At 45.2% G+C, this 23,982-nt stretch overlaps 40 non-coding genes and 61 pseudogenes across 40 annotated transcripts; all 101 read left to right on the top strand.

Moving 5' to 3' along the window:
- Window positions 1-28: 28 nt before the first annotated feature.
- On the top strand, window positions 29-147 carry LOC132877937 (5S ribosomal RNA). The gene has a single exon (XR_009653595.1). It is a non-coding gene; the product is annotated as a 5S ribosomal RNA (ribosomal RNA).
- Window positions 148-271: 124 nt separating this feature from the next.
- Window positions 272-390, top strand: LOC132881005 (5S ribosomal RNA; annotated as a pseudogene).
- A 112-nt stretch (window positions 391-502) lies between these two features.
- On the top strand, window positions 503-621 carry LOC132876612 (5S ribosomal RNA). The gene has a single exon (XR_009652321.1). It is a non-coding gene; the product is annotated as a 5S ribosomal RNA (ribosomal RNA).
- A 112-nt stretch (window positions 622-733) lies between these two features.
- On the top strand, window positions 734-852 carry LOC132878205 (5S ribosomal RNA; annotated as a pseudogene).
- Window positions 853-964: 112 nt separating this feature from the next.
- On the top strand, window positions 965-1,083 carry LOC132877081 (5S ribosomal RNA). Its single transcript, XR_009652770.1, has one exon. It is a non-coding gene; the product is annotated as a 5S ribosomal RNA (ribosomal RNA).
- A 122-nt stretch (window positions 1,084-1,205) lies between these two features.
- On the top strand, window positions 1,206-1,324 carry LOC132879361 (5S ribosomal RNA; annotated as a pseudogene).
- Window positions 1,325-1,438: 114 nt separating this feature from the next.
- LOC132881004 (5S ribosomal RNA) lies at window positions 1,439-1,557 on the top strand (annotated as a pseudogene).
- Window positions 1,558-1,669: 112 nt separating this feature from the next.
- On the top strand, window positions 1,670-1,788 carry LOC132876609 (5S ribosomal RNA). The gene has a single exon (XR_009652320.1). It is a non-coding gene; the product is annotated as a 5S ribosomal RNA (ribosomal RNA).
- A 122-nt stretch (window positions 1,789-1,910) lies between these two features.
- Window positions 1,911-2,029, top strand: LOC132879360 (5S ribosomal RNA; annotated as a pseudogene).
- A 119-nt stretch (window positions 2,030-2,148) lies between these two features.
- On the top strand, window positions 2,149-2,267 carry LOC132881003 (5S ribosomal RNA; annotated as a pseudogene).
- A 112-nt stretch (window positions 2,268-2,379) lies between these two features.
- LOC132878028 (5S ribosomal RNA) lies at window positions 2,380-2,498 on the top strand. Its single transcript, XR_009653682.1, has one exon. It is a non-coding gene; the product is annotated as a 5S ribosomal RNA (ribosomal RNA).
- A 122-nt stretch (window positions 2,499-2,620) lies between these two features.
- LOC132879359 (5S ribosomal RNA) lies at window positions 2,621-2,739 on the top strand (annotated as a pseudogene).
- Window positions 2,740-2,858: 119 nt separating this feature from the next.
- LOC132881001 (5S ribosomal RNA) lies at window positions 2,859-2,977 on the top strand (annotated as a pseudogene).
- A 112-nt stretch (window positions 2,978-3,089) lies between these two features.
- Window positions 3,090-3,208, top strand: LOC132876607 (5S ribosomal RNA). The gene has a single exon (XR_009652318.1). It is a non-coding gene; the product is annotated as a 5S ribosomal RNA (ribosomal RNA).
- Window positions 3,209-3,347: 139 nt separating this feature from the next.
- On the top strand, window positions 3,348-3,466 carry LOC132881000 (5S ribosomal RNA; annotated as a pseudogene).
- Window positions 3,467-3,578: 112 nt separating this feature from the next.
- Window positions 3,579-3,697, top strand: LOC132876606 (5S ribosomal RNA). The gene has a single exon (XR_009652317.1). It is a non-coding gene; the product is annotated as a 5S ribosomal RNA (ribosomal RNA).
- A 112-nt stretch (window positions 3,698-3,809) lies between these two features.
- On the top strand, window positions 3,810-3,928 carry LOC132876605 (5S ribosomal RNA). The gene has a single exon (XR_009652316.1). It is a non-coding gene; the product is annotated as a 5S ribosomal RNA (ribosomal RNA).
- A 124-nt stretch (window positions 3,929-4,052) lies between these two features.
- LOC132880999 (5S ribosomal RNA) lies at window positions 4,053-4,171 on the top strand (annotated as a pseudogene).
- A 112-nt stretch (window positions 4,172-4,283) lies between these two features.
- Window positions 4,284-4,402, top strand: LOC132876604 (5S ribosomal RNA). The gene has a single exon (XR_009652315.1). It is a non-coding gene; the product is annotated as a 5S ribosomal RNA (ribosomal RNA).
- Window positions 4,403-4,514: 112 nt separating this feature from the next.
- Window positions 4,515-4,633, top strand: LOC132876603 (5S ribosomal RNA). Its single transcript, XR_009652314.1, has one exon. It is a non-coding gene; the product is annotated as a 5S ribosomal RNA (ribosomal RNA).
- A 122-nt stretch (window positions 4,634-4,755) lies between these two features.
- Window positions 4,756-4,874, top strand: LOC132879358 (5S ribosomal RNA; annotated as a pseudogene).
- Window positions 4,875-4,998: 124 nt separating this feature from the next.
- Window positions 4,999-5,117, top strand: LOC132880998 (5S ribosomal RNA; annotated as a pseudogene).
- A 112-nt stretch (window positions 5,118-5,229) lies between these two features.
- Window positions 5,230-5,348, top strand: LOC132876602 (5S ribosomal RNA). The gene has a single exon (XR_009652313.1). It is a non-coding gene; the product is annotated as a 5S ribosomal RNA (ribosomal RNA).
- Window positions 5,349-5,470: 122 nt separating this feature from the next.
- LOC132879356 (5S ribosomal RNA) lies at window positions 5,471-5,589 on the top strand (annotated as a pseudogene).
- Window positions 5,590-5,713: 124 nt separating this feature from the next.
- LOC132880997 (5S ribosomal RNA) lies at window positions 5,714-5,832 on the top strand (annotated as a pseudogene).
- A 112-nt stretch (window positions 5,833-5,944) lies between these two features.
- Window positions 5,945-6,063, top strand: LOC132876601 (5S ribosomal RNA). Its single transcript, XR_009652312.1, has one exon. It is a non-coding gene; the product is annotated as a 5S ribosomal RNA (ribosomal RNA).
- A 122-nt stretch (window positions 6,064-6,185) lies between these two features.
- Window positions 6,186-6,304, top strand: LOC132879414 (5S ribosomal RNA; annotated as a pseudogene).
- Window positions 6,305-6,428: 124 nt separating this feature from the next.
- On the top strand, window positions 6,429-6,547 carry LOC132880996 (5S ribosomal RNA; annotated as a pseudogene).
- Window positions 6,548-6,659: 112 nt separating this feature from the next.
- On the top strand, window positions 6,660-6,778 carry LOC132876600 (5S ribosomal RNA). The gene has a single exon (XR_009652311.1). It is a non-coding gene; the product is annotated as a 5S ribosomal RNA (ribosomal RNA).
- A 134-nt stretch (window positions 6,779-6,912) lies between these two features.
- LOC132880995 (5S ribosomal RNA) lies at window positions 6,913-7,031 on the top strand (annotated as a pseudogene).
- Window positions 7,032-7,143: 112 nt separating this feature from the next.
- Window positions 7,144-7,262, top strand: LOC132876599 (5S ribosomal RNA). Its single transcript, XR_009652310.1, has one exon. It is a non-coding gene; the product is annotated as a 5S ribosomal RNA (ribosomal RNA).
- Window positions 7,263-7,374: 112 nt separating this feature from the next.
- On the top strand, window positions 7,375-7,493 carry LOC132876598 (5S ribosomal RNA). The gene has a single exon (XR_009652309.1). It is a non-coding gene; the product is annotated as a 5S ribosomal RNA (ribosomal RNA).
- Window positions 7,494-7,617: 124 nt separating this feature from the next.
- On the top strand, window positions 7,618-7,736 carry LOC132880994 (5S ribosomal RNA; annotated as a pseudogene).
- Window positions 7,737-7,848: 112 nt separating this feature from the next.
- LOC132878015 (5S ribosomal RNA) lies at window positions 7,849-7,967 on the top strand. Its single transcript, XR_009653670.1, has one exon. It is a non-coding gene; the product is annotated as a 5S ribosomal RNA (ribosomal RNA).
- A 112-nt stretch (window positions 7,968-8,079) lies between these two features.
- LOC132876596 (5S ribosomal RNA) lies at window positions 8,080-8,198 on the top strand. The gene has a single exon (XR_009652307.1). It is a non-coding gene; the product is annotated as a 5S ribosomal RNA (ribosomal RNA).
- A 122-nt stretch (window positions 8,199-8,320) lies between these two features.
- Window positions 8,321-8,439, top strand: LOC132879355 (5S ribosomal RNA; annotated as a pseudogene).
- Window positions 8,440-8,578: 139 nt separating this feature from the next.
- LOC132880993 (5S ribosomal RNA) lies at window positions 8,579-8,697 on the top strand (annotated as a pseudogene).
- Window positions 8,698-8,809: 112 nt separating this feature from the next.
- Window positions 8,810-8,928, top strand: LOC132876595 (5S ribosomal RNA). The gene has a single exon (XR_009652306.1). It is a non-coding gene; the product is annotated as a 5S ribosomal RNA (ribosomal RNA).
- Window positions 8,929-9,050: 122 nt separating this feature from the next.
- Window positions 9,051-9,169, top strand: LOC132879354 (5S ribosomal RNA; annotated as a pseudogene).
- Window positions 9,170-9,288: 119 nt separating this feature from the next.
- On the top strand, window positions 9,289-9,407 carry LOC132880992 (5S ribosomal RNA; annotated as a pseudogene).
- Window positions 9,408-9,519: 112 nt separating this feature from the next.
- LOC132876594 (5S ribosomal RNA) lies at window positions 9,520-9,638 on the top strand. Its single transcript, XR_009652305.1, has one exon. It is a non-coding gene; the product is annotated as a 5S ribosomal RNA (ribosomal RNA).
- Window positions 9,639-9,760: 122 nt separating this feature from the next.
- On the top strand, window positions 9,761-9,879 carry LOC132880084 (5S ribosomal RNA; annotated as a pseudogene).
- Window positions 9,880-9,993: 114 nt separating this feature from the next.
- On the top strand, window positions 9,994-10,112 carry LOC132880990 (5S ribosomal RNA; annotated as a pseudogene).
- A 112-nt stretch (window positions 10,113-10,224) lies between these two features.
- LOC132876814 (5S ribosomal RNA) lies at window positions 10,225-10,343 on the top strand. The gene has a single exon (XR_009652515.1). It is a non-coding gene; the product is annotated as a 5S ribosomal RNA (ribosomal RNA).
- Window positions 10,344-10,477: 134 nt separating this feature from the next.
- LOC132880989 (5S ribosomal RNA) lies at window positions 10,478-10,596 on the top strand (annotated as a pseudogene).
- A 112-nt stretch (window positions 10,597-10,708) lies between these two features.
- LOC132878323 (5S ribosomal RNA) lies at window positions 10,709-10,827 on the top strand (annotated as a pseudogene).
- Window positions 10,828-10,949: 122 nt separating this feature from the next.
- Window positions 10,950-11,068, top strand: LOC132879353 (5S ribosomal RNA; annotated as a pseudogene).
- A 124-nt stretch (window positions 11,069-11,192) lies between these two features.
- LOC132880988 (5S ribosomal RNA) lies at window positions 11,193-11,311 on the top strand (annotated as a pseudogene).
- A 112-nt stretch (window positions 11,312-11,423) lies between these two features.
- Window positions 11,424-11,542, top strand: LOC132876593 (5S ribosomal RNA). The gene has a single exon (XR_009652304.1). It is a non-coding gene; the product is annotated as a 5S ribosomal RNA (ribosomal RNA).
- Window positions 11,543-11,664: 122 nt separating this feature from the next.
- LOC132879352 (5S ribosomal RNA) lies at window positions 11,665-11,783 on the top strand (annotated as a pseudogene).
- Window positions 11,784-11,902: 119 nt separating this feature from the next.
- On the top strand, window positions 11,903-12,021 carry LOC132880987 (5S ribosomal RNA; annotated as a pseudogene).
- Window positions 12,022-12,133: 112 nt separating this feature from the next.
- LOC132876592 (5S ribosomal RNA) lies at window positions 12,134-12,252 on the top strand. The gene has a single exon (XR_009652303.1). It is a non-coding gene; the product is annotated as a 5S ribosomal RNA (ribosomal RNA).
- A 122-nt stretch (window positions 12,253-12,374) lies between these two features.
- LOC132880083 (5S ribosomal RNA) lies at window positions 12,375-12,493 on the top strand (annotated as a pseudogene).
- Window positions 12,494-12,607: 114 nt separating this feature from the next.
- LOC132880986 (5S ribosomal RNA) lies at window positions 12,608-12,726 on the top strand (annotated as a pseudogene).
- Window positions 12,727-12,838: 112 nt separating this feature from the next.
- On the top strand, window positions 12,839-12,957 carry LOC132876813 (5S ribosomal RNA). Its single transcript, XR_009652514.1, has one exon. It is a non-coding gene; the product is annotated as a 5S ribosomal RNA (ribosomal RNA).
- A 119-nt stretch (window positions 12,958-13,076) lies between these two features.
- LOC132880985 (5S ribosomal RNA) lies at window positions 13,077-13,195 on the top strand (annotated as a pseudogene).
- Window positions 13,196-13,307: 112 nt separating this feature from the next.
- On the top strand, window positions 13,308-13,426 carry LOC132876591 (5S ribosomal RNA). Its single transcript, XR_009652302.1, has one exon. It is a non-coding gene; the product is annotated as a 5S ribosomal RNA (ribosomal RNA).
- Window positions 13,427-13,548: 122 nt separating this feature from the next.
- On the top strand, window positions 13,549-13,667 carry LOC132879351 (5S ribosomal RNA; annotated as a pseudogene).
- Window positions 13,668-13,791: 124 nt separating this feature from the next.
- Window positions 13,792-13,910, top strand: LOC132880984 (5S ribosomal RNA; annotated as a pseudogene).
- Window positions 13,911-14,022: 112 nt separating this feature from the next.
- LOC132879617 (5S ribosomal RNA) lies at window positions 14,023-14,141 on the top strand (annotated as a pseudogene).
- Window positions 14,142-14,263: 122 nt separating this feature from the next.
- LOC132880082 (5S ribosomal RNA) lies at window positions 14,264-14,382 on the top strand (annotated as a pseudogene).
- A 114-nt stretch (window positions 14,383-14,496) lies between these two features.
- LOC132878668 (5S ribosomal RNA) lies at window positions 14,497-14,615 on the top strand (annotated as a pseudogene).
- A 112-nt stretch (window positions 14,616-14,727) lies between these two features.
- On the top strand, window positions 14,728-14,846 carry LOC132876590 (5S ribosomal RNA). Its single transcript, XR_009652301.1, has one exon. It is a non-coding gene; the product is annotated as a 5S ribosomal RNA (ribosomal RNA).
- A 122-nt stretch (window positions 14,847-14,968) lies between these two features.
- On the top strand, window positions 14,969-15,087 carry LOC132880081 (5S ribosomal RNA; annotated as a pseudogene).
- Window positions 15,088-15,209: 122 nt separating this feature from the next.
- Window positions 15,210-15,328, top strand: LOC132880080 (5S ribosomal RNA; annotated as a pseudogene).
- A 114-nt stretch (window positions 15,329-15,442) lies between these two features.
- Window positions 15,443-15,561, top strand: LOC132880983 (5S ribosomal RNA; annotated as a pseudogene).
- Window positions 15,562-15,673: 112 nt separating this feature from the next.
- On the top strand, window positions 15,674-15,792 carry LOC132876812 (5S ribosomal RNA). The gene has a single exon (XR_009652513.1). It is a non-coding gene; the product is annotated as a 5S ribosomal RNA (ribosomal RNA).
- A 159-nt stretch (window positions 15,793-15,951) lies between these two features.
- Window positions 15,952-16,070, top strand: LOC132880982 (5S ribosomal RNA; annotated as a pseudogene).
- A 112-nt stretch (window positions 16,071-16,182) lies between these two features.
- On the top strand, window positions 16,183-16,301 carry LOC132878204 (5S ribosomal RNA; annotated as a pseudogene).
- A 112-nt stretch (window positions 16,302-16,413) lies between these two features.
- Window positions 16,414-16,532, top strand: LOC132876811 (5S ribosomal RNA). Its single transcript, XR_009652512.1, has one exon. It is a non-coding gene; the product is annotated as a 5S ribosomal RNA (ribosomal RNA).
- A 119-nt stretch (window positions 16,533-16,651) lies between these two features.
- Window positions 16,652-16,770, top strand: LOC132880980 (5S ribosomal RNA; annotated as a pseudogene).
- Window positions 16,771-16,882: 112 nt separating this feature from the next.
- LOC132876589 (5S ribosomal RNA) lies at window positions 16,883-17,001 on the top strand. Its single transcript, XR_009652300.1, has one exon. It is a non-coding gene; the product is annotated as a 5S ribosomal RNA (ribosomal RNA).
- Window positions 17,002-17,123: 122 nt separating this feature from the next.
- On the top strand, window positions 17,124-17,242 carry LOC132879349 (5S ribosomal RNA; annotated as a pseudogene).
- A 124-nt stretch (window positions 17,243-17,366) lies between these two features.
- LOC132880978 (5S ribosomal RNA) lies at window positions 17,367-17,485 on the top strand (annotated as a pseudogene).
- A 112-nt stretch (window positions 17,486-17,597) lies between these two features.
- On the top strand, window positions 17,598-17,716 carry LOC132879616 (5S ribosomal RNA; annotated as a pseudogene).
- Window positions 17,717-17,838: 122 nt separating this feature from the next.
- Window positions 17,839-17,957, top strand: LOC132880079 (5S ribosomal RNA; annotated as a pseudogene).
- Window positions 17,958-18,071: 114 nt separating this feature from the next.
- Window positions 18,072-18,190, top strand: LOC132878667 (5S ribosomal RNA; annotated as a pseudogene).
- Window positions 18,191-18,302: 112 nt separating this feature from the next.
- On the top strand, window positions 18,303-18,421 carry LOC132876588 (5S ribosomal RNA). Its single transcript, XR_009652299.1, has one exon. It is a non-coding gene; the product is annotated as a 5S ribosomal RNA (ribosomal RNA).
- A 122-nt stretch (window positions 18,422-18,543) lies between these two features.
- Window positions 18,544-18,662, top strand: LOC132880078 (5S ribosomal RNA; annotated as a pseudogene).
- A 122-nt stretch (window positions 18,663-18,784) lies between these two features.
- On the top strand, window positions 18,785-18,903 carry LOC132880077 (5S ribosomal RNA; annotated as a pseudogene).
- A 114-nt stretch (window positions 18,904-19,017) lies between these two features.
- On the top strand, window positions 19,018-19,136 carry LOC132880977 (5S ribosomal RNA; annotated as a pseudogene).
- Window positions 19,137-19,248: 112 nt separating this feature from the next.
- On the top strand, window positions 19,249-19,367 carry LOC132876810 (5S ribosomal RNA). Its single transcript, XR_009652511.1, has one exon. It is a non-coding gene; the product is annotated as a 5S ribosomal RNA (ribosomal RNA).
- Window positions 19,368-19,496: 129 nt separating this feature from the next.
- LOC132880976 (5S ribosomal RNA) lies at window positions 19,497-19,615 on the top strand (annotated as a pseudogene).
- Window positions 19,616-19,727: 112 nt separating this feature from the next.
- LOC132876587 (5S ribosomal RNA) lies at window positions 19,728-19,846 on the top strand. The gene has a single exon (XR_009652298.1). It is a non-coding gene; the product is annotated as a 5S ribosomal RNA (ribosomal RNA).
- Window positions 19,847-19,958: 112 nt separating this feature from the next.
- Window positions 19,959-20,077, top strand: LOC132876585 (5S ribosomal RNA). The gene has a single exon (XR_009652296.1). It is a non-coding gene; the product is annotated as a 5S ribosomal RNA (ribosomal RNA).
- Window positions 20,078-20,189: 112 nt separating this feature from the next.
- LOC132876584 (5S ribosomal RNA) lies at window positions 20,190-20,308 on the top strand. The gene has a single exon (XR_009652295.1). It is a non-coding gene; the product is annotated as a 5S ribosomal RNA (ribosomal RNA).
- Window positions 20,309-20,437: 129 nt separating this feature from the next.
- On the top strand, window positions 20,438-20,556 carry LOC132878109 (5S ribosomal RNA; annotated as a pseudogene).
- Window positions 20,557-20,668: 112 nt separating this feature from the next.
- Window positions 20,669-20,787, top strand: LOC132876583 (5S ribosomal RNA). The gene has a single exon (XR_009652294.1). It is a non-coding gene; the product is annotated as a 5S ribosomal RNA (ribosomal RNA).
- Window positions 20,788-20,909: 122 nt separating this feature from the next.
- LOC132880076 (5S ribosomal RNA) lies at window positions 20,910-21,028 on the top strand (annotated as a pseudogene).
- Window positions 21,029-21,142: 114 nt separating this feature from the next.
- LOC132880975 (5S ribosomal RNA) lies at window positions 21,143-21,261 on the top strand (annotated as a pseudogene).
- Window positions 21,262-21,373: 112 nt separating this feature from the next.
- LOC132876582 (5S ribosomal RNA) lies at window positions 21,374-21,492 on the top strand. The gene has a single exon (XR_009652293.1). It is a non-coding gene; the product is annotated as a 5S ribosomal RNA (ribosomal RNA).
- A 112-nt stretch (window positions 21,493-21,604) lies between these two features.
- On the top strand, window positions 21,605-21,723 carry LOC132878202 (5S ribosomal RNA; annotated as a pseudogene).
- A 119-nt stretch (window positions 21,724-21,842) lies between these two features.
- LOC132878108 (5S ribosomal RNA) lies at window positions 21,843-21,961 on the top strand (annotated as a pseudogene).
- Window positions 21,962-22,073: 112 nt separating this feature from the next.
- Window positions 22,074-22,192, top strand: LOC132876581 (5S ribosomal RNA). The gene has a single exon (XR_009652292.1). It is a non-coding gene; the product is annotated as a 5S ribosomal RNA (ribosomal RNA).
- A 169-nt stretch (window positions 22,193-22,361) lies between these two features.
- LOC132880974 (5S ribosomal RNA) lies at window positions 22,362-22,480 on the top strand (annotated as a pseudogene).
- Window positions 22,481-22,592: 112 nt separating this feature from the next.
- LOC132876580 (5S ribosomal RNA) lies at window positions 22,593-22,711 on the top strand. Its single transcript, XR_009652291.1, has one exon. It is a non-coding gene; the product is annotated as a 5S ribosomal RNA (ribosomal RNA).
- A 112-nt stretch (window positions 22,712-22,823) lies between these two features.
- Window positions 22,824-22,942, top strand: LOC132876579 (5S ribosomal RNA). Its single transcript, XR_009652290.1, has one exon. It is a non-coding gene; the product is annotated as a 5S ribosomal RNA (ribosomal RNA).
- Window positions 22,943-23,066: 124 nt separating this feature from the next.
- Window positions 23,067-23,185, top strand: LOC132878107 (5S ribosomal RNA; annotated as a pseudogene).
- Window positions 23,186-23,297: 112 nt separating this feature from the next.
- LOC132876578 (5S ribosomal RNA) lies at window positions 23,298-23,416 on the top strand. Its single transcript, XR_009652289.1, has one exon. It is a non-coding gene; the product is annotated as a 5S ribosomal RNA (ribosomal RNA).
- A 112-nt stretch (window positions 23,417-23,528) lies between these two features.
- On the top strand, window positions 23,529-23,647 carry LOC132876577 (5S ribosomal RNA). Its single transcript, XR_009652288.1, has one exon. It is a non-coding gene; the product is annotated as a 5S ribosomal RNA (ribosomal RNA).
- Window positions 23,648-23,771: 124 nt separating this feature from the next.
- On the top strand, window positions 23,772-23,890 carry LOC132878106 (5S ribosomal RNA; annotated as a pseudogene).
- Window positions 23,891-23,982: the final 92 nt, after the last annotated feature.

The raw sequence follows: 23,982 nt of genomic DNA, 5'->3' as shown, positions 1-23,982 counted from the left end.
AAAAACGGCACATTTCCAACAAGCTGTTGCTTACGGCCAAACCACTCTGACAACGCCTGATCCCGTCTGATCTCAGAAGCTAAACAGAGTTGGGCCTGGTTAGTACTTGAGTGGGACACTGCCTAGGAATACCAGGTACTGTAAGCATTTTATTTTGTCTTCTTGCAGAAATCTGTTTGAATTTTCCTTCTGCTCGCAAGGCAAGAATTTTCCTTCTGGGCGCAAGGCAAGGCAAGGCAAGGCAAGGCAAGGCACACATTTCCAGACTGTTGTTTACGTCCAAACCACTCTGACAATGCCTGATCCTGTCTGATCTGAGAAGCTAAACAGAGTTGGGCCTGGTTAGTACTTGAGTGTGAGACTGCCTAGGAATACCAGGTACTGTAAGCATTTTATTTTGTCTTCTTGCAGAAATCTGTTTGAATTTTCCTTCTGGTCGCAAGGCAAGAATTTTCCTTCTGATCGCAAGGCAAGAAAAACGGCACATTTCCAACAAGCTGTTGCTTACGGCCAAACCACTCTGACAACGCCTGATCCCGTCTGATCTCAGAAGCTAAACAGAGTTGGGCCTGGTTAGTACTTGAGTGGGAGACTGCCTAGGAATACCAGGTACTGTAAGCATTTTATTTTGTCTTCTTGCAGAAATCTGTTTGAATTTTCCTTCTGGTCGCAAGGCAAGAATTTTCCTTCTGATCGCAAGGCAAGAAAAACGGCACATTTCCAACAAGCTGTTGCTTACGGCCAAACCACTCTGACAACGCCTGATCCCGTCTGATCTCAGAAGCTAAACAGAGTTGGGCCTGGTTAGTACTTGAGTGTGAGACTGCCTAGGAATACCAGGTACTGTAAGCATTTTATTTTGTCTTCTTGCAGAAATCTGTTTGAATTTTCCTTCTGGTCGCAAGGCAAGAATTTTCCTTCTGATCGCAAGGCAAGAAAAACGGCACATTTCCAACAAGCTATTGCTTACGGCCAAACCACTCTGACAACGCCTGATCCCGTCTGATCTCAGAAGCTAAACAGAGTTGGGCCTGGTTAGTACTTGGGTGGGAGACTGCCTAGGAATACCAGGTACTGTAAGCATTTTATTTTGTCTTCTTGCAGAAATCTGTTTGAATTTTCCTTCTGCTAGCAAGGCAATAATTTTCCTTCTGGGCGCAAGGCAAGGCAAGGCAAGAAAAACGGCACATTTCCAGCAAACTGTTGCTCACGGCCAAACCACTCTGACAATGCCTGATCCCGTCTGATTTCAGAAGCTAAACAGAGTTGGGCCTGGTTAGTACTTGAGTGGGAGACTGCCTAGGAATACCAGGTACTGTAAGCATTTTATTTTGTCTTCTTGCAGAAATCTGTTTGAATTTTCCTTCTGCTCGCAAGGCAAGAATTTTCCTTCTGGGCGCAAGGCAAGGCAAGGCAAGGCACACATTTCCAGACTGTTGTTTACGTCCAAACCACTCTGACAATGCCTGATCCTGTCTGATCTGAGAAGCTAAACAGAGTTGGGCCTGGTTAGTACTTGAGTGTGAGACTGCCTAGGAATACCAGGTACTGTAAGCATTTTATTTTGTCTTCTTGCAGAAATCTGTTTGAATTTTCCTTCTGGTCGCAAGGCAAGAATTTTCCTTCTGATCGCAAGGCAAGAAAAACGGCACATTTCCAACAAGCTGTTGCTTACGGCCAAACCACTCTGACAACGCCTGATCCCGTCTGATCTCAGAAGCTAAACAGAGTTGGGCCTGGTTAGTACTTGAGTGGGAGACTGCCTAGGAATACCAGGTACTGTAAGCATTTTATTTTGTCTTCTTGCAGAAATCTGTTTGAATTTTCCTTCTGCTCGCAAGGCAATAATTTTCCTTCTGGGTGCAAGGCAAGGCAAGGCAAGAAAAACGGCACATTTCCAGCAAACTGTTGCTCACGGCCAAACCACTCTGACAATGCCTGATCCCGTCTGATTTCAGAAGCTAAACAGAGTTGGGCCTGGTTAGTACTTGAGTGGGAGACTGCCTAGGAATACCAGGTACTGTAAGCATTTTATTTTGTCTTCTTGCAGAAATCTGTTTGAATTTTCCTTCTGCTCGCAAGGCAAGAATTTTCCTTCTGGGCGCAAGGCAAGGCAAGGCAAGGCAAGGCACACATTTCCAGACTGTTGTTTACGTCCAAACCACTCTGACAATGCCTGATCCTGTCTGATCTGAGAAGCTAAACAGAGTTGGGCCTGGTTAGTACTTGAGTGTGAGACTGCCTAGGAATACCAGGTACTGTAAGCATTTTATTTTGTCTTCTTGCAGAAATCTGTTTGAATTTTCCTTCTGGTCGCAAGGCAAGAATTTTCCTTCTGATCGCAAGGCAAGAAAAACGGCACATTTCCAACAAGCTGTTGCTTACGGCCAAACCACTCTGACAACGCCTGATCCCGTCTGATATCAGAAGCTAAACAGAGTTGGGCCTGGTTAGTACTTGAGTGGGAGACTGCCTAGGAATACCAGGTACTGTAAGCATTTTATTTTGTCTTCTTGCAGAAATCTGTTTGAATTTTCCTTCTGCTCGCAAGGCAATAATTTTCCTTCTGGGCGCAAGGCAAGGCAAGGCAAGAAAAACGGCACATTTCCAGCAAACTGTTGCTCACGGCCAAACCACTCTGACAATGCCTGATCCCGTCTGATTTCAGAAGCTAAACAGAGTTGGGCCTGGTTAGTACTTGAGTGGGAGACTGCCTAGGAATACCAGGTACTGTAAGCATTTTATTTTGTCTTCTTGCAGAAATCTGTTTGAATTTTCCTTCTGCTCGCAAGGCAAGAATTTTCCTTCTGGGCGCAAGGCAAGGCAAGGCAAGGCAAGGCACACATTTCCAGACTGTTGTTTACGTCCAAACCACTCTGACAATGCCTGATCCTGTCTGATCTGAGAAGCTAAACAGAGTTGGGCCTGGTTAGTACTTGAGTGTGAGACTGCCTAGGAATACCAGGTACTGTAAGCATTTTATTTTGTCTTCTTGCAGAAATCTGTTTGAATTTTCCTTCTGGTCGCAAGGCAAGAATTTTCCTTCTGATCGCAAGGCAAGAAAAACGGCACATTTCCAACAAGCTGTTGCTTACGGCCAAACCACTCTGACAACGCCTGATCCCGTCTGATCTCAGAAGCTAAACAGAGTTGGGCCTGGTTAGTACTTGAGTGGGAGACTGCCTAGGAATACCAGGTACTGTAAGCATTTTATTTTGTCTTCTTGCAGAAATCTGTTTGAATTTTCCTTCTGCTCGCAAGGCAAGAATTTTCCTTCTGGGCGCAAGGCAAGGCAAGGCAAGGCAAGGCAAGGCAAGGCAAGGCAAGGCACACATTTCCAGACTGTTGTTTACGTCCAAACCACTCTGACAATGCCTGATCCTGTCTGATCTGAGAAGCTAAACAGAGTTGGGCCTGGTTAGTACTTGAGTGTGAGACTGCCTAGGAATACCAGGTACTGTAAGCATTTTATTTTGTCTTCTTGCAGAAATCTGTTTGAATTTTCCTTCTGGTCGCAAGGCAAGAATTTTCCTTCTGATCGCAAGGCAAGAAAAACGGCACATTTCCAACAAGCTGTTGCTTACGGCCAAACCACTCTGACAACGCCTGATCCCGTCTGATCTCAGAAGCTAAACAGAGTTGGGCCTGGTTAGTACTTGAGTGGGAGACTGCCTAGGAATACCAGGTACTGTAAGCATTTTATTTTGTCTTCTTGCAGAAATCTGTTTGAATTTTCCTTCTGGTCGCAAGGCAAGAATTTTCCTTCTGATCGCAAGGCAAGAAAAACGGCACATTTCCAACAAGCTGTTGCTTACGGCCAAACCACTCTGACAACGCCTGATCCCGTCTGATCTCAGAAGCTAAACAGAGTTGGGCCTGGTTAGTACTTGAGTGGGAGACTGCCTAGGAATACCAGGTACTGTAAGCATTTTATTTTGTCTTCTTGCAGAAATCTGTTTGAATTTTCCTTCTGCTCGCAAGGCAAGAATTTTCCTTCTGGGCGCAAGGCAAGGCAAGGCAAGGCAAGGCAAGGCACACATTTCCAGACTGTTGTTTACGTCCAAACCACTCTGACAATGCCTGATCCTGTCTGATCTGAGAAGCTAAACAGAGTTGGGCCTGGTTAGTACTTGAGTGTGAGACTGCCTAGGAATACCAGGTACTGTAAGCATTTTATTTTGTCTTCTTGCAGAAATCTGTTTGAATTTTCCTTCTGGTCGCAAGGCAAGAATTTTCCTTCTGATCGCAAGGCAAGAAAAACGGCACATTTCCAACAAGCTGTTGCTTACGGCCAAACCACTCTGACAACGCCTGATCCCGTCTGATCTCAGAAGCTAAACAGAGTTGGGCCTGGTTAGTACTTGAGTGGGAGACTGCCTAGGAATACCAGGTACTGTAAGCATTTTATTTTGTCTTCTTGCAGAAATCTGTTTGAATTTTCCTTCTGGTCGCAAGGCAAGAATTTTCCTTCTGATCGCAAGGCAAGAAAAACGGCACATTTCCAACAAGCTATTGCTTACGGCCAAACCACTCTGACAACGCCTGATCCCGTCTGATCTCAGAAGCTAAACAGAGTTGGGCCTGGTTAGTACTTGAGTGGGAGACTGCCTAGGAATACCAGGTACTGTAAGCATTTTATTTTGTCTTCTTGCAGAAATCTGTTTGAATTTTCCTTCTGCTAGCAAGGCAATAATTTTCCTTCTGGGCGCAAGGCAAGGCAAGGCAAGAAAAACGGCACATTTCCAGCAAACTGTTGCTCACGGCCAAACCACTCTGACAATGCCTGATCCCGTCTGATTTCAGAAGCTAAACAGAGTTGGGCCTGGTTAGTACTTGAGTGGGAGACTGCCTAGGAATACCAGGTACTGTAAGCATTTTATTTTGTCTTCTTGCAGAAATCTGTTTGAATTTTCCTTCTGCTCGCAAGGCAAGAATTTTCCTTCTGGGCGCAAGGCAAGGCAAGGCAAGGCAAGGCAAGGCACACATTTCCAGACTGTTGTTTACGTCCAAACCACTCTGACAATGCCTGATCCTGTCTGATCTGAGAAGCTAAACAGAGTTGGGCCTGGTTAGTACTTGAGTGTGAGACTGCCTAGGAATACCAGGTACTGTAAGCATTTTATTTTGTCTTCTTGCAGAAATCTGTTTGAATTTTCCTTCTGGTCGCAAGGCAAGAATTTTCCTTCTGATCGCAAGGCAAGAAAAACGGCACATTTCCAACAAGCTGTTGCTTACGGCCAAACCACTCTGACAACGCCTGATCCCGTCTGATCTCAGAAGCTAAACAGAGTTGGGCCTGGTTAGTACTTGAGTGGGAGACTGCCTAGGAATACCAGGTACTGTAAGCATTTTATTTTGTCTTCTTGCAGAAATCTGTTTGAATTTTCCTTCTGCTCGCAAGGCAATAATTTTCCTTCTGGGTGCAAGGCAAGGCAAGGCAAGAAAAACGGCACATTTCCAGCAAACTGTTGCTCACGGCCAAACCACTCTGACAATGCCTGATCCCGTCTGATTTCAGAAGCTAAACAGAGTTGGGCCTGGTTAGTACTTGAGTGGGAGACTGCCTAGGAATACCAGGTACTGTAAGCATTTTATTTTGTCTTCTTGCAGAAATCTGTTTGAATTTTCCTTCTGCTCGCAAGGCAAGAATTTTCCTTCTGGGCGCAAGGCAAGGCAAGGCAAGGCAAGGCAAGGCACACATTTCCAGACTGTTGTTTACGTCCAAACCACTCTGACAATGCCTGATCCTGTCTGATCTGAGAAGCTAAACAGAGTTGGGCCTGGTTAGTACTTGAGTGTGAGACTGCCTAGGAATACCAGGTACTGTAAGCATTTTATTTTGTCTTCTTGCAGAAATCTGTTTGAATTTTCCTTCTGGTCGCAAGGCAAGAATTTTCCTTCTGATCGCAAGGCAAGAAAAACGGCACATTTCCAACAAGCTGTTGCTTACGGCCAAACCACTCTGACAACGCCTGATCCCGTCTGATCTCAGAAGCTAAACAGAGTTGGGCCTGGTTAGTACTTGAGTGGGAGACTGCCTAGGAATACCAGGTACTGTAAGCATTTTATTTTGTCTTCTTGCAGAAATCTGTTTGAATTTTCCTTCTGCTCGCAAGGCAATAATTTTCCTTCTGGGCGCAAGGCAAGGCAAGGCAAGAAAAACGGCACATTTCCAGCAAACTGTTGCTCATGGCCAAACCACTCTGACAATGCCTGATCCCGTCTGATTTCAGAAGCTAAACAGAGTTGGGCCTGGTTAGTACTTGAGTGGGAGACTGCCTAGGAATACCAGGTACTGTAAGCATTTTATTTTGTCTTCTTGCAGAAATCTGTTTGAATTTTCCTTCTGCTCGCAAGGCAAGAATTTTCCTTCTGGGCGCAAGGCAAGGCAAGGCAAGGCAAGGCAAGGCACACATTTCCAGACTGTTGTTTACGTCCAAACCACTCTGACAATGCCTGATCCTGTCTGATCTGAGAAGCTAAACAGAGTTGGGCCTGGTTAGTACTTGAGTGTGAGACTGCCTAGGAATACCAGGTACTGTAAGCATTTTATTTTGTCTTCTTGCAGAAATCTGTTTGAATTTTCCTTCTGGTCGCAAGGCAAGAATTTTCCTTCTGATCGCAAGGCAAGAAAAACGGCACATTTCCAACAAGCTGTTGCTTACGGCCAAACCACTCTGACAACGCCTGATCCCGTCTGATCTCAGAAGCTAAACAGAGTTGGGCCTGGTTAGTACTTGAGTGGGAGACTGCCTAGGAATACCAGGTACTGTAAGCATTTTATTTTGTCTTCTTGCAGAAATCTGTTTGAATTTTCCTTCTGCTCGCAAGGCAAGAATTTTCCTTCTGGGCGCAAGGCAAGGCAAGGCAAGGCAAGGCAAGGCAAGGCAAGGCACACATTTCCAGACTGTTGTTTACGTCCAAACCACTCTGACAATGCCTGATCCTGTCTGATCTGAGAAGCTAAACAGAGTTGGGCCTGGTTAGTACTTGAGTGTGAGACTGCCTAGGAATACCAGGTACTGTAAGCATTTTATTTTGTCTTCTTGCAGAAATCTGTTTGAATTTTCCTTCTGGTCGCAAGGCAAGAATTTTCCTTCTGATCGCAAGGCAAGAAAAACGGCACATTTCCAACAAGCTGTTGCTTACGGCCAAACCACTCTGACAACGCCTGATCCCGTCTGATCTCAGAAGCTAAACAGAGTTGGGCCTGGTTAGTACTTGAGTGGGAGACTGCCTAGGAATACCAGGTACTGTAAGCATTTTATTTTGTCTTCTTGCAGAAATCTGTTTGAATTTTCCTTCTGGTCGCAAGGCAAGAATTTTCCTTCTGATCGCAAGGCAAGAAAAACGGCACATTTCCAACAAGCTGTTGCTTACGGCCAAACCACTCTGACAACGCCTGATCCCGTCTGATCTCAGAAGCTAAACAGAGTTGGGCCTGGTTAGTACTTGAGTGGGAGACTGCCTAGGAATACCAGGTACTGTAAGCATTTTATTTTGTCTTCTTGCAGAAATCTGTTTGAATTTTCCTTCTGCTCGCAAGGCAAGAATTTTCCTTCTGGGCGCAAGGCAAGGCAAGGCAAGGCAAGGCAAGGCACACATTTCCAGACTGTTGTTTACGTCCAAACCACTCTGACAATGCCTGATCCTGTCTGATCTGAGAAGCTAAACAGAGTTGGGCCTGGTTAGTACTTGAGTGTGAGACTGCCTAGGAATACCAGGTACTGTAAGCATTTTATTTTGTCTTCTTGCAGAAATCTGTTTGAATTTTCCTTCTGGTCGCAAGGCAAGAATTTTCCTTCTGATCGCAAGGCAAGAAAAACGGCACATTTCCAACAAGCTGTTGCTTACGGCCAAACCACTCTGACAACGCCTGATCCTGTCTGATCTCAGAAGCTAAACAGAGTTGGGCCTGGTTAGTACTTGAGTGGGAGACTGCCTAGGAATACCAGGTACTGTAAGCATTTTATTTTGTCTTCTTGCAGAAATCTGTTTGAATTTTCCTTCTGGTCGCAAGGCAAGAATTTTCCTTCTGATCGCAAGGCAAGAAAAACGGCACATTTCCAACAAGCTATTGCTTACGGCCAAACCACTCTGACAACGCCTGATCCCGTCTGATCTCAGAAGCTAAACAGAGTTGGGCCTGGTTAGTACTTGAGTGGGAGACTGCCTAGGAATACCAGGTACTGTAAGCATTTTATTTTGTCTTCTTGCAGAAATCTGTTTGAATTTTCCTTCTGCTAGCAAGGCAATAATTTTCCTTCTGGGCGCAAGGCAAGGCAAGGCAAGAAAAACGGCACATTTCCAGCAAACTGTTGCTCACGGCCAAACCACTCTGACAATGCCTGATCCCGTCTGATTTCAGAAGCTAAACAGAGTTGGGCCTGGTTAGTACTTGAGTGGGAGACTGCCTAGGAATACCAGGTACTGTAAGCATTTTATTTTGTCTTCTTGCAGAAATCTGTTTGAATTTTCCTTCTGCTCGCAAGGCAAGAATTTTCCTTCTGGGCGCAAGGCAAGGCAAGGCAAGGCAAGGCAAGGCAAGGCAAGGCAAGGCACACATTTCCAGACTGTTGTTTACGTCCAAACCACTCTGACAATGCCTGATCCTGTCTGATCTGAGAAGCTAAACAGAGTTGGGCCTGGTTAGTACTTGAGTGTGAGACTGCCTAGGAATACCAGGTACTGTAAGCATTTTATTTTGTCTTCTTGCAGAAATCTGTTTGAATTTTCCTTCTGGTCGCAAGGCAAGAATTTTCCTTCTGATCGCAAGGCAAGAAAAACGGCACATTTCCAACAAGCTGTTGCTTACGGCCAAACCACTCTGACAACGCCTGATCCCGTCTGATCTCAGAAGCTAAACAGAGTTGGGCCTGGTTAGTACTTGAGTGGGAGACTGCCTAGGAATACCAGGTACTGTAAGCATTTTATTTTGTCTTCTTGCAGAAATCTGTTTGAATTTTCCTTCTGCTCGCAAGGCAATAATTTTCCTTCTGGGTGCAAGGCAAGGCAAGGCAAGAAAAACGGCACATTTCCAGCAAACTGTTGCTCACGGCCAAACCACTCTGACAATGCCTGATCCCGTCTGATTTCAGAAGCTAAACAGAGTTGGGCCTGGTTAGTACTTGAGTGGGAGACTGCCTAGGAATACCAGGTACTGTAAGCATTTTATTTTGTCTTCTTGCAGAAATCTGTTTGAATTTTCCTTCTGCTCGCAAGGCAAGAATTTTCCTTCTGGGCGCAAGGCAAGGCAAGGCAAGGCAAGGCACACATTTCCAGACTGTTGTTTACGTCCAAACCACTCTGACAATGCCTGATCCTGTCTGATCTGAGAAGCTAAACAGAGTTGGGCCTGGTTAGTACTTGAGTGTGAGACTGCCTAGGAATACCAGGTACTGTAAGCATTTTATTTTGTCTTCTTGCAGAAATCTGTTTGAATTTTCCTTCTGGTCGCAAGGCAAGAATTTTCCTTCTGATCGCAAGGCAAGAAAAACGGCACATTTCCAACAAGCTGTTGCTTACGGCCAAACCACTCTGACAACGCCTGATCCCGTCTGATCTCAGAAGCTAAACAGAGTTGGGCCTGGTTAGTACTTGAGTGGGAGACTGCCTAGGAATACCAGGTACTGTAAGCATTTTATTTTGTCTTCTTGCAGAAATCTGTTTGAATTTTCCTTCTGCTCGCAAGGCAATAATTTTCCTTCTGGGCGCAAGGCAAGGCAAGGCAAGAAAAACGGCACATTTCCAGCAAACTGTTGCTCACGGCCAAACCACTCTGACAATGCCTGATCCCGTCTGATTTCAGAAGCTAAACAGAGTTTTGCCTGGTTAGTACTTGAGTGGGAGACTGCCTAGGAATACCAGGTACTGTAAGCATTTTATTTTGTCTTCTTGCAGAAATCTGTTTGAATTTTCCTTCTGCTCGCAAGGCAAGAATTTTCCTTCTGGGCGCAAGGCAAGGCAAGGCAAGGCACACATTTCCAGACTGTTGTTTACGTCCAAACCACTCTGACAATGCCTGATCCTGTCTGATCTGAGAAGCTAAACAGAGTTGGGCCTGGTTAGTACTTGAGTGTGAGACTGCCTAGGAATACCAGGTACTGTAAGCATTTTATTTTGTCTTCTTGCAGAAATCTGTTTGAATTTTCCTTCTGGTCGCAAGGCAAGAATTTTCCTTCTGATCGCAAGGCAAGAAAAACGGCACATTTCCAACAAGCTGTTGCTTACGGCCAAACCACTCTGAGAACGCCTGATCCCGTCTGATCTCAGAAGCTAAACAGAGTTGGGCCTGGTTAGTACTTGAGTGGGAGACTGCCTAGGAATACCAGGTACTGTAAGCATTTTATTTTGTCTTCTTGCAGAAATCTGTTTGAATTTTCCTTCTGCTCGCAAGGCAAGAATTTTCCTTCTGGGAGCAAGGCAAGGCAAGGCAAGGCAAGGCAAGGCAAGGCAAGGCACACATTTCCAGACTGTTGTTTACGTCCAAACCACTCTGACAATGCCTGATCCTGTCTGATCTGAGAAGCTAAACAGAGTTGGGCCTGGTTAGTACTTGAGTGTGAGACTGCCTAGGAATACCAGGTACTGTAAGCATTTTATTTTGTCTTCTTGCAGAAATCTGTTTGAATTTTCCTTCTGGTCGCAAGGCAAGAATTTTCCTTCTGATCGCAAGGCAAGAAAAACGGCACATTTCCAACAAGCTGTTGCTTACGGCCAAACCACTCTGACAACTCCTGATCCCGTCTGATCTCAGAAGCTAAACAGAGTTGGGCCTGGTTAGTACTTGAGTGTGAGACTGCCTAGGAATACCAGGTACTGTAAGCATTTTATTTTGTCTTCTTGCAGAAATCTGTTTGAATTTTCCTTCTGCTAGCAAGGCAATAATTTTCCTTCTGGGCGCAAGGCAAGGCAAGGCAAGAAAAACGGCACATTTCCAGCAAACTGTTGCTCACGGCCAAACCACTCTGACAATGCCTGATCCCGTCTGATTTCAGAAGCTAAACAGAGTTGGGCCTGGTTAGTACTTGAGTGGGAGACTGCCTAGGAATACCAGGTACTGTAAGCATTTTATTTTGTCTTCTTGCAGAAATCTGTTTGAATTTTCCTTCTGCTCGCAAGGCAAGAATTTTCCTTCTGGGCGCAAGGCAAGGCAAGGCAAGGCAAGGCAAGGCACACATTTCCAGACTGTTGTTTACGTCCAAACCACTCTGACAATGCCTGATCCTGTCTGATCTGAGAAGCTAAACAGAGTTGGGCCTGGTTAGTACTTGAGTGTGAGACTGCCTAGGAATACCAGGTACTGTAAGCATTTTATTTTGTCTTCTTGCAGAAATCTGTTTGAATTTTCCTTCTGGTCGCAAGGCAAGAATTTTCCTTCTGATCGCAAGGCAAGAAAAACGGCACATTTCCAACAAGCTGTTGCTTACGGCCAAACCACTCTGACAACGCCTGATCCCGTCTGATCTCAGAAGCTAAACAGAGTTGGGCCTGGTTAGTACTTGAGTGGGAGACTGCCTAGGAATACCAGGTACTGTAAGCATTTTATTTTGTCTTCTTGCAGAAATCTGTTTGAATTTTCCTTCTGCTCGCAAGGCAATAATTTTCCTTCTGGGTGCAAGGCAAGGCAAGGCAAGAAAAACGGCACATTTCCAGCAAACTGTTGCTCACGGCCAAACCACTCTGACAATGCCTGATCCCGTCTGATTTCAGAAGCTAAACAGAGTTGGGCCTGGTTAGTACTTGAGTGGGAGACTGCCTAGGAATACCAGGTACTGTAAGCATTTTATTTTGTCTTCTTGCAGAAATCTGTTTGAATTTTCCTTCTGCTCGCAAGGCAAGAATTTTCCTTCTGGGCGCAAGGCAAGGCAAGGCAAGGCAAGGCACACATTTCCAGACTGTTGTTTACGTCCAAACCACTCTGACAATGCCTGATCCTGTCTGATCTGAGAAGCTAAACAGAGTTGGGCCTGGTTAGTACTTGAGTGTGAGACTGCCTAGGAATACCAGGTACTGTAAGCATTTTATTTTGTCTTCTTGCAGAAATCTGTTTGAATTTTCCTTCTGGTCGCAAGGCAAGAATTTTCCTTCTGATCGCAAGGCAAGAAAAACGGCACATTTCCAACAAGCTGTTGCTTACGGCCAAACCACTCTGACAACGCCTGATCCCGTCTGATCTCAGAAGCTAAACAGAGTTGGGCCTGGTTAGTACTTGAGTGGGAGACTGCCTAGGAATACCAGGTACTGTAAGCATTTTATTTTGTCTTCTTGCAGAAATCTGTTTGAATTTTCCTTCTGCTCGCAAGGCAATAATTTTCCTTCTGGGCGCAAGGCAAGGCAAGGCAAGAAAAACGGCACATTTCCAGCAAACTGTTGCTCACGGCCAAACCACTCTGACAATGCCTGATCCCGTCTGATTTCAGAAGCTAAACAGAGTTTTGCCTGGTTAGTACTTGAGTGGGAGACTGCCTAGGAATACCAGGTACTGTAAGCATTTTATTTTGTCTTCTTGCAGAAATCTGTTTGAATTTTCCTTCTGCTCGCAAGGCAAGAATTTTCCTTCTGGGCGCAAGGCAAGGCAAGGCAAGGCACACATTTCCAGACTGTTGTTTACGTCCAAACCACTCTGACAATGCCTGATCCTGTCTGATCTGAGAAGCTAAACAGAGTTGGGCCTGGTTAGTACTTGAGTGTGAGACTGCCTAGGAATACCAGGTACTGTAAGCATTTTATTTTGTCTTCTTGCAGAAATCTGTTTGAATTTTCCTTCTGGTCGCAAGGCAAGAATTTTCCTTCTGATCGCAAGGCAAGAAAAACGGCACATTTCCAACAAGCTGTTGCTTACGGCCAAACCACTCTGAGAACGCCTGATCCCGTCTGATCTCAGAAGCTAAACAGAGTTGGGCCTGGTTAGTACTTGAGTGGGAGACTGCCTAGGAATACCAGGTACTGTAAGCATTTTATTTTGTCTTCTTGCAGAAATCTGTTTGAATTTTCCTTCTGCTCGCAAGGCAAGAATTTTCCTTCTGGGCGCAAGGCAAGGCAAGGCAAGGCAAGGCACACATTTCCAGACTGTTGTTTACGTCCAAACCACTCTGACAATGCCTGATCCTGTCTGATCTGAGAAGCTAAACAGAGTTGGGCCTGGTTAGTACTTGAGTGTGAGACTGCCTAGGAATACCAGGTACTGTAAGCATTTTATTTTGTCTTCTTGCAGAAATCTGTTTGAATTTTCCTTCTGGTCGCAAGGCAAGAATTTTCCTTCTGATCGCAAGGCAAGAAAAACGGCACATTTCCAACAAGCTATTGCTTACGGCCAAACCACTCTGACAACGCCTGATCCCGTCTGATCTCAGAAGCTAAACAGAGTTGGGCCTGGTTAGTACTTGAGTGGGAGACTGCCTAGGAATACCAGGTACTGTAAGCATTTTATTTTGTCTTCTTGCAGAAATCTGTTTGAATTTTCCTTCTGCTAGCAAGGCAATAATTTTCCTTCTGGGCGCAAGGCAAGGCAAGGCAAGAAAAACGGCACATTTCCAGCAAACTGTTGCTCACGGCCAAACCACTCTGACAATGCCTGATCCCGTCTGATTTCAGAAGCTAAACAGAGTTGGGCCTGGTTAGTACTTGAGTGGGAGACTGCCTAGGAATACCAGGTACTGTAAGCATTTTATTTTGTCTTCTTGCAGAAATCTGTTTGAATTTTCCTTCTGCTCGCAAGGCAAGAATTTTCCTTCTGGGCGCAAGGCAAGGCAAGGCAAGGCAAGGCAAGGCACACATTTCCAGACTGTTGTTTACGTCCAAACCACTCTGACAATGCCTGATCCTGTCTGATCTGAGAAGCTAAACAGAGTTGGGCCTGGTTAGTACTTGAGTGTGAGACTGCCTAGGAATACCAGGTACTGTAAGCATTTTATTTTGTCTTCTTGCAGAAATCTGTTTGAATTTTCCTTCTGGTCGCAAGGCAAGAATTTTCCTTCTGATCGCAAGGCAAGAAAAACGGCACATTTCCAACAAGCTGTTGCTTACGGCCAAACCACTCTGACAACGCCTGATCCCGTCTGATTTCAGAAGCTAAACAGAGTTTTGCCTGGTTAGTACTTGAGTGGGAGACTGCCTAGGAATACCAGGTACTGTAAGCATTTTATTTTGTCTTCTTGCAGAAATCTGTTTGAATTTTCCTTCTGCTCGCAAGGCAATAATTTTCCTTCTGGGCGCAAGGCAAGGCAAGGCAAGAAAAACGGCACATTTCCAGCAAACTGTTGCTCACGGCCAAACCACTCTGACAATGCCTGATCCCGTCTGATTTCAGAAGCTAAACAGAGTTTTGCCTGGTTAGTACTTGAGTGGGAGACTGCCTAGGAATACCAGGTACTGTAAGCATTTTATTTTGTCTTCTTGCAGAAATCTGTTTGAATTTTCCTTCTGCTCGCAAGGCAAGAATTTTCCTTCTGGGCGCAAGGCAAGGCAAGGCAAGGCACACATTTCCAGACTGTTGTTTACGTCCAAACCACTCTGACAATGCCTGATCCCGTCTGATCTCAGAAGCTAAACAGAGTTGGGCCTGGTTAGTACTTGAGTGGGAGACTGCCTAGGAATACCAGGTACTGTAAGCATTTTATTTTGTCTTCTTGCAGAAATCTGTTTGAATTTTCCTTCTGGTCGCAAGGCAAGAATTTTCCTTCTGATCGCAAGGCAAGAAAAACGGCACATTTCCAACAAGCTGTTGCTTACGGCCAAACCACTCTGACAACGCCTGATCCCGTCTGATCTCAGAAGCTAAACAGAGTTGGGCCTGGTTAGTACTTGAGTGGGAGACTGCCTAGGAATACCAGGTACTGTAAGCATTTTATTTTGTCTTCTTGCAGAAATCTGTTTGAATTTTCCTTCTGCTCGCAAGGCAATAATTTTCCTTCTGGGCGCAAGGCAAGGCAAGGCAAGAAAAACGGCACATTTCCAGCAAACTGTTGCTCACGGCCAAACCACTCTGACAATGCCTGATCCCGTCTGATTTCAGAAGCTAAACAGAGTTTTGCCTGGTTAGTACTTGAGTGGGAGACTGCCTAGGAATACCAGGTACTGTAAGCATTTTATTTTGTCTTCTTGCAGAAATCTGTTTGAATTTTCCTTCTGCTCGCAAGGCAATAATTTTCCTTCTGGGCGCAAGGCAAGGCAAGGCAAGAAAAACGGCACATTTCCAGCAAACTGTTGCTCACGGCCAAACCACTCTGACAATGCCTGATCCCGTCTGATTTCAGAAGCTAAACAGAGTTTTGCCTGGTTAGTACTTGAGTGGGAGACTGCCTAGGAATACCAGGTACTGTAAGCATTTTATTTTGTCTTCTTGCAGAAATCTGTTTGAATTTTCCTTCTGCTCGCAAGGCAAGAATTTTCCTTCTGGGCGCAAGGCAAGGCAAGGCAAGGCACACATTTCCAGACTGTTGTTTACGTCCAAACCACTCTGACAATGCCTGATCCTGTCTGATCTGAGAAGCTAAACAGAGTTGGGCCTGGTTAGTACTTGAGTGTGAGACTGCCTAGGAATACCAGGTACTGTAAGCATTTTATTTTGTCTTCTTGCAGAAATCTGTTTGAATTTTCCTTCTGGTCGCAAGGCAAGAATTTTCCTTCTGATCGCAAGGCAAGAAAAACGGCACATTTCCAACAAGCTGTTGCTTACGGCCAAACCACTCTGAGAACGCCTGATCCCGTCTGATCTCAGAAGCTAAACAGAGTTGGGCCTGGTTAGTACTTGAGTGGGAGACTGCCTAGGAATACCAGGTACTGTAAGCATTTTATTTTGTCTTCTTGCAGAAATCTGTTTGAATTTTCCTTCTGCTCGCAAGGCAAGAATTTTCCTTCTGGGAGCAAGGCAAGGCAAGGCAAGGCAAGGCAAGGCAAGGCAAGGCAAGGCAAGGCAAGGCAAGGCAAGGCACACATTTCCAGACTGTTGTTTACGTCCAAACCACTCTGACAATGCCTGATCCTGTCTGATCTGAGAAGCTAAACAGAGTTGGGCCTGGTTAGTACTTGAGTGTGAGACTGCCTAGGAATACCAGGTACTGTAAGCATTTTATTTTGTCTTCTTGCAGAAATCTGTTTGAATTTTCCTTCTGGTCGCAAGGCAAGAATTTTCCTTCTGATCGCAAGGCAAGAAAAACGGCACATTTCCAACAAGCTGTTGCTTACGGCCAAACCACTCTGACAACGCCTGATCCCGTCTGATCTCAGAAGCTAAACAGAGTTGGGCCTGGTTAGTACTTGAGTGTGAGACTGCCTAGGAATACCAGGTACTGTAAGCATTTTATTTTGTCTTCTTGCAGAAATCTGTTTGAATTTTCCTTCTGGTCGCAAGGCAAGAATTTTCCTTCTGATCGCAAGGCAAGAAAAACGGCACATTTCCAACAAGCTGTTGCTTACGGCCAAACCACTCTGAGAACGCCTGATCCCGTCTGATCTCAGAAGCTAAACAGAGTTGGGCCTGGTTAGTACTTGAGTGGGAGACTGCCTAGGAATACCAGGTACTGTAAGCATTTTATTTTGTCTTCTTGCAGAAATCTGTTTGAATTTTCCTTCTGCTCGCAAGGCAAGAATTTTCCTTCTGGGCGCAAGGCAAGGCAAGGCAAGGCAAGGCACACATTTCCAGACTGTTGTTTACGTCCAAACCACTCTGACAATGCCTGATCCTGTCTGATCTGAGAAGCTAAACAGAGTTGGGCCTGGTTAGTACTTGAGTGTGAGACTGCCTAGGAATACCAGGTACTGTAAGCATTTTATTTTGTCTTCTTGCAGAAATCTGTTTGAATTTTCCTTCTGGTCGCAAGGCAAGAATTTTCCTTCTGATCGCAAGGCAAGAAAAACGGCACATTTCCAACAAGCTATTGCTTACGGCCAAACCACTCTGACAACGCCTGATCCCGTCTGATCTCAGAAGCTAAACAGAGTTGGGCCTGGTTAGTACTTGAGTGGGAGACTGCCTAGGAATACCAGGTACTGTAAGCATTTTATTTTGTCTTCTTGCAGAAATCTGTTTGAATTTTCCTTCTGCTAGCAAGGCAATAATTTTCCTTCTGGGCGCAAGGCAAGGCAAGGCAAGAAAAACGGCACATTTCCAGCAAACTGTTGCTCACGGCCAAACCACTCTGACAATGCCTGATCCCGTCTGATTTCAGAAGCTAAACAGAGTTGGGCCTGGTTAGTACTTGAGTGGGAGACTGCCTAGGAATACCAGGTACTGTAAGCATTTTATTTTGTCTTCTTGCAGAAATCTGTTTGAATTTTCCTTCTGCTCGCAAGGCAAGAATTTTCCTTCTGGGCGCAAGGCAAGGCAAGGCAAGGCAAGGCAAGGCACACATTTCCAGACTGTTGTTTACGTCCAAACCACTCTGACAATGCCTGATCCTGTCTGATCTGAGAAGCTAAACAGAGTTGGGCCTGGTTAGTACTTGAGTGTGAGACTGCCTAGGAATACCAGGTACTGTAAGCATTTTATTTTGTCTTCTTGCAGAAATCTGTTTGAATTTTCCTTCTGGTCGCAAGGCAAGAATTTTCCTTCTGATCGCAAGGCAAGAAAAACGGCACATTTCCAACAAGCTGTTGCTTACGGCCAAACCACTCTGACAACGCCTGATCCCGTCTGATTTCAGAAGCTAAACAGAGTTTTGCCTGGTTAGTACTTGAGTGGGAGACTGCCTAGGAATACCAGGTACTGTAAGCATTTTATTTTGTCTTCTTGCAGAAATCTGTTTGAATTTTCCTTCTGCTCGCAAGGCAATAATTTTCCTTCTGGGCGCAAGGCAAGGCAAGGCAAGAAAAACGGCACATTTCCAGCAAACTGTTGCTCACGGCCAAACCACTCTGACAATGCCTGATCCCGTCTGATTTCAGAAGCTAAACAGAGTTTTGCCTGGTTAGTACTTGAGTGGGAGACTGCCTAGGAATACCAGGTACTGTAAGCATTTTATTTTGTCTTCTTGCAGAAATCTGTTTGAATTTTCCTTCTGCTCGCAAGGCAAGAATTTTCCTTCTGGGCGCAAGGCAAGGCAAGGCAAGGCACACATTTCCAGGCTGTTGTTTACGTCCAAACCACTCTGACAATGCCTGATCCCGTCTGATCTCAGAAGCTAAACAGAGTTGGGCCTGGTTAGTACTTGAGTGGGAGACTGCCTAGGAATACCAGGTACTGTAAGCATTTTATTTTGTCTTCTTGCAGAAATCTGTTTGAATTTTCCTTCTGGTCGCAAGGCAAGAATTTTCCTTCTGATCGCAAGGCAAGAAAAACGGCACATTTCCAACAAGCTGTTGCTTACGGCCAAACCACTCTGACAACGCCTGATCCCGTCTGATCTCAGAAGCTAAACAGAGTTGGGCCTGGTTAGTACTTGAGTGGGAGACTGCCTAGGAATACCAGGTACTGTAAGCATTTTATTTTGTCTTCTTGCAGAAATCTGTTTGAATTTTCCTTCTGCTCGCAAGGCAATAATTTTCCTTCTGGGCGCAAGGCAAGGCAAGGCAAGAAAAACGGCACATTTCCAGCAAACTGTTGCTCACGGCCAAACCACTCTGACAATGCCTGATCCCGTCTGATTTCAGAAGCTAAACAGAGTTTTGCCTGGTTAGTACTTGAGTGGGAGACTGCCTAGGAATACCAGGTACTGTAAGCATTTTATTTTGTCTTCTTGCAGAAATCTGTTTGAATTTTCCTTCTGCTCGCAAGGCAATAATTTTCCTTCTGGGCGCAAGGCAAGGCAAGGCAAGAAAAACGGCACATTTCCAGCAAACTGTTGCTCACGGCCAAACCACTCTGACAATGCCTGATCCCGTCTGATTTCAGAAGCTAAACAGAGTTTTGCCTGGTTAGTACTTGAGTGGGAGACTGCCTAGGAATACCAGGTACTGTAAGCATTTTATTTTGTCTTCTTGCAGAAATCTGTTTGAATTTTCCTTCTGCTCGCAAGGCAAGAATTTTCCTTCTGGGCGCAAGGCAAGGCAAGGCAAGGCACACATTTCCAGACTGTTGTTTACGTCCAAACCACTCTGACAATGCCTGATCCTGTCTGATCTGAGAAGCTAAACAGAGTTGGGCCTGGTTAGTACTTGAGTGTGAGACTGCCTAGGAATACCAGGTACTGTAAGCATTTTATTTTGTCTTCTTGCAGAAATCTGTTTGAATTTTCCTTCTGGTCGCAAGGCAAGAATTTTCCTTCTGATCGCAAGGCAAGAAAAACGGCACATTTCCAACAAGCTGTTGCTTACGGCCAAACCACTCTGAGAACGCCTGATCCCGTCTGATCTCAGAAGCTAAACAGAGTTGGGCCTGGTTAGTACTTGAGTGGGAGACTGCCTAGGAATACCAGGTACTGTAAGCATTTTATTTTGTCTTCTTGCAGAAATCTGTTTGAATTTTCCTTCTGCTCGCAAGGCAAGAATTTTCCTTCTGGGAGCAAGGCAAGGCAAGGCAAGGCAAGGCAAGGCAAGGCACACATTTCCAGACTGTTGTTTACGTCCAAACCACTCTGACAATGCCTGATCCTGTCTGATCTGAGAAGCTAAACAGAGTTGGGCCTGGTTAGTACTTGAGTGTGAGACTGCCTAGGAATACCAGGTACTGTAAGCATTTTATTTTGTCTTCTTGCAGAAATCTGTTTGAATTTTCCTTCTGGTCGCAAGGCAAGAATTTTCCTTCTGATCGCAAGGCAAGAAAAACGGCACATTTCCAACAAGCTGTTGCTTACGGCCAAACCACTCTGACAACGCCTGATCCCGTCTGATCTCAGAAGCTAAACAGAGTTGGGCCTGGTTAGTACTTGAGTGGGAGACTGCCTAGGAATACCAGGTACTGTAAGCATTTTATTTTGTCTTCTTGCAGAAATCTGTTTGAATTTTCCTTCTGGTCGCAAGGCAAGAATTTTCCTTCTGATCGCAAGGCAAGAAAAACGGCACATTTCCAACAAGCTGTTGCTTACGGCCAAACCACTCTGACAACGCCTGATCCCGTCTGATCTCAGAAGCTAAACAGAGTTGGGCCTGGTTAGTACTTGAGTGGGAGACTGCCTAGGAATACCAGGTACTGTAAGCATTTTATTTTGTCTTCTTGCAGAAATCTGTTTGAATTTTCCTTCTGGTCGCAAGGCAAGAATTTTCCTTCTGATCGCAAGGCAAGAAAAACGGCACATTTCCAACAAGCTGTTGCTTACGGCCAAACCACTCTGACAACGCCTGATCCCGTCTGATCTCAGAAGCTAAACAGAGTTGGGCCTGGTTAGTACTTGAGTGGGAGACTGCCTAGGAATACCAGGTACTGTAAGCATTTTATTTTGTCTTCTTGCAGAAATCTGTTTGAATTTTCCTTCTGCTCGCAAGGCAAGAATTTTCCTTCTGGGCGCAAGGCAAGGCAAGGCAAGGCAAGGCAAGGCAAGGCACACATTTCCAGACTGTTGTTTACGTCCAAACCACTCTGACAACGCCTGATCCCATCTGATCTCAGAAGCTAAACAGAGTTGGGCCTGGTTAGTACTTGAGTGGGAGACTGCCTAGGAATACCAGGTACTGTAAGCATTTTATTTTGTCTTCTTGCAGAAATCTGTTTGAATTTTCCTTCTGGTCGCAAGGCAAGAATTTTCCTTCTGATCGCAAGGCAAGAAAAACGGCACATTTCCAACAAGCTGTTGCTTACGGCCAAACCACTCTGACAACGCCTGATCCCGTCTGATCTCAGAAGCTAAACAGAGTTGGGCCTGGTTAGTACTTGAGTGGGAGACTGCCTAGGAATACCAGGTACTGTAAGCATTTTATTTTGTCTTCTTGCAGAAATCTGTTTGAATTTTCCTTCTGCTCGCAAGGCAATAATTTTCCTTCTGGGCGCAAGGCAAGGCAAGGCAAGAAAAACGGCACATTTCCAGCAAACTGTTGCTCACGGCCAAACCACTCTGACAATGCCTGATCCCGTCTGATTTCAGAAGCTAAACAGAGTTTTGCCTGGTTAGTACTTGAGTGGGAGACTGCCTAGGAATACCAGGTACTGTAAGCATTTTATTTTGTCTTCTTGCAGAAATCTGTTTGAATTTTCCTTCTGCTCGCAAGGCAAGAATTTTCCTTCTGGGCGCAAGGCAAGGCAAGGCAAGGCACACATTTCCAGACTGTTGTTTACGTCCAAACCACTCTGACAATGCCTGATCCTGTCTGATCTGAGAAGCTAAACAGAGTTGGGCCTGGTTAGTACTTGAGTGTGAGACTGCCTAGGAATACCAGGTACTGTAAGCATTTTATTTTGTCTTCTTGCAGAAATCTGTTTGAATTTTCCTTCTGGTCGCAAGGCAAGAATTTTCCTTCTGATCGCAAGGCAAGAAAAACGGCACATTTCCAACAAGCTGTTGCTTACGGCCAAACCACTCTGACAACGCCTGATCCCGTCTGATCTCAGAAGCTAAACAGAGTTGGGCCTGGTTAGTACTTGAGTGGGAGACTGCCTAGGAATACCAGGTACTGTAAGCATTTTATTTTGTCTTCTTGCAGAAATCTGTTTGAATTTTCCTTCTGGTCGCAAGGCAAGAATTTTCCTTCTGATCGCAAGGCAAGAAAAACGGCACATTTCCAACAAGCTGTTGCTTACGGCCAAACCACTCTGACAACGCCTGATCCCGTCTGATCTCAGAAGCTAAACAGAGTTGGGCCTGGTTAGTACTTGAGTGTGAGACTGCCTAGGAATACCAGGTACTGTAAGCATTTTATTTTGTCTTCTTGCAGAAATCTGTTTGAATTTTCCTTCTGGTCGCAAGGCAAGAATTTTCCTTCTGGGCGCAAGGCAAGGCAAGGCAAGGCAAGGCACACATTTCCAGACTGTTGTTTACGTCCAAACCACTCTGACAACGCCTGATCCCATCTGATCTCAGAAGCTAAACAGAGTTGGGCCTGGTTAGTACTTGAGTGGGAGACTGCCTAGGAATACCAGGTACTGTAAGCATTTTATTTTGTCTTCTTGCAGAAATCTGTTTGAATTTTCCTTCTGGTCGCAAGGCAAGAATTTTCCTTCTGATCGCAAGGCAAGAAAAACGGCACATTTCCAACAAGCTGTTGCTTACGGCCAAACCACTCTGACAACGCCTGATCCCGTCTGATCTCAGAAGCTAAACAGAGTTGGGCCTGGTTAGTACTTGAGTGGGAGACTGCCTAGGAATACCAGGTACTGTAAGCATTTTATTTTGTCTTCTTGCAGAAATCTGTTTGAATTTTCCTTCTGCTCGCAAGGCAAGAATTTTCCTTCTGGGCGCAAGGCAAGGCAAGGCAAGGCAAGGCAAGGCAAGGCAAGGCAAGGCAAGGCAAGGCAAGGCAAGGCAAGGCAAGGCACACATTTCCAGACTGTTGTTTACGTCCAAACCACTCTGACAATGCCTGATCCTGTCTGATCTGAGAAGCTAAACAGAGTTGGGCCTGGTTAGTACTTGAGTGTGAGACTGCCTAGGAATACCAGGTACTGTAAGCATTTTATTTTGTCTTCTTGCAGAAATCTGTTTGAATTTTCCTTCTGGTCGCAAGGCAAGAATTTTCCTTCTGATCGCAAGGCAAGAAAAACGGCACATTTCCAACAAGCTGTTGCTTACGGCCAAACCACTCTGACAACGCCTGATCCCGTCTGATCTCAGAAGCTAAACAGAGTTGGGCCTGGTTAGTACTTGAGTGGGAGACTGCCTAGGAATACCAGGTACTGTAAGCATTTTATTTTGTCTTCTTGCAGAAATCTGTTTGAATTTTCCTTCTGGTCGCAAGGCAAGAATTTTCCTTCTGATCGCAAGGCAAGAAAAACGGCACATTTCCAACAAGCTGTTGCTTACGGCCAAACCACTCTGACAACGCCTGATCCCGTCTGATCTCAGAAGCTAAACAGAGTTGGGCCTGGTTAGTACTTGAGTGGGAGACTGCCTAGGAATACCAGGTACTGTAAGCATTTTATTTTGTCTTCTTGCAGAAATCTGTTTGAATTTTCCTTCTGCTCGCAAGGCAAGAATTTTCCTTCTGGGCGCAAGGCAAGGCAAGGCAAGGCAAGGCAAGGCACACATTTCCAGACTGTTGTTTACGTCCAAACCACTCTGACAACGCCTGATCCCATCTGATCTCAGAAGCTAAACAGAGTTGGGCCTGGTTAGTACTTGAGTGGGAGACTGCCTAGGAATACCAGGTACTGTAAGCATTTTATTTTGTCTTCTTGCAGAAATCTGTTTGAATTTTCCTTCTGGTCGCAAGGCAAGAATTTTCCTTCTGATCGCAAGGCAAGAAAAACGGCACATTTCCAACAAGCTGTTGCTTACGGCCAAACCACTCTGACAACGCCTGATCCCGTCTGATCTCAGAAGCTAAACAGAGTTGGGCCTGGTTAGTACTTGAGTGGGAGACTGCCTAGGAATACCAGGTACTGTAAGCATTTTATTTTGTCTTCTTGCAGAAATCTGTTTGAATTTTCCTTCTGGTCGCAAGGCAAGAATTTTCCTTCTGATCGCAAGGCAAGAAAAACGGCACATTTCCAACAAGCTGTTGCTTACGGCCAAACCACTCTGACAACGCCTGATCCCGTCTGATCTCAGAAGCTAAACAGAGTTGGGCCTGGTTAGTACTTGAGTGGGAGACTGCCTAGGAATACCAGGTACTGTAAGCATTTTATTTTGTCTTCTTGCAGAAATCTGTTTGAATTTTCCTTCTGCTCGCAAGGCAAGAATTTTCCTTCTGGGCGCAAGGCAAGGCAAGGCAAGGCAAGGCAAGGCACACATTTCCAGACTGTTGTTTACGTCCAAACCACTCTGACAACGCCTGATCCCATCTGATCTCAGAAGCTAAACAGAGTTGGGCCTGGTTAGTACTTGAGTGGGAGACTGCCTAGGAATACCAGGTACTGTAAGCATTTTATTTTGTCTTCTTGCAGAAATCTGTTTGAATTTTCCTTCTGGTCGCAAGGCAAGAATTTTCCTTCTGATCGCAAGGCAAGAAAAACGG

This window comes from Neoarius graeffei, assembly GCF_027579695.1.
Source record: "Neoarius graeffei isolate fNeoGra1 chromosome 18 unlocalized genomic scaffold, fNeoGra1.pri SUPER_18_unloc_1, whole genome shotgun sequence".
Classification (NCBI taxonomy): domain Eukaryota; kingdom Metazoa; phylum Chordata; class Actinopteri; order Siluriformes; family Ariidae; genus Neoarius; species Neoarius graeffei.
This window is presented reverse-complemented; position numbering and strand designations above follow the sequence as displayed.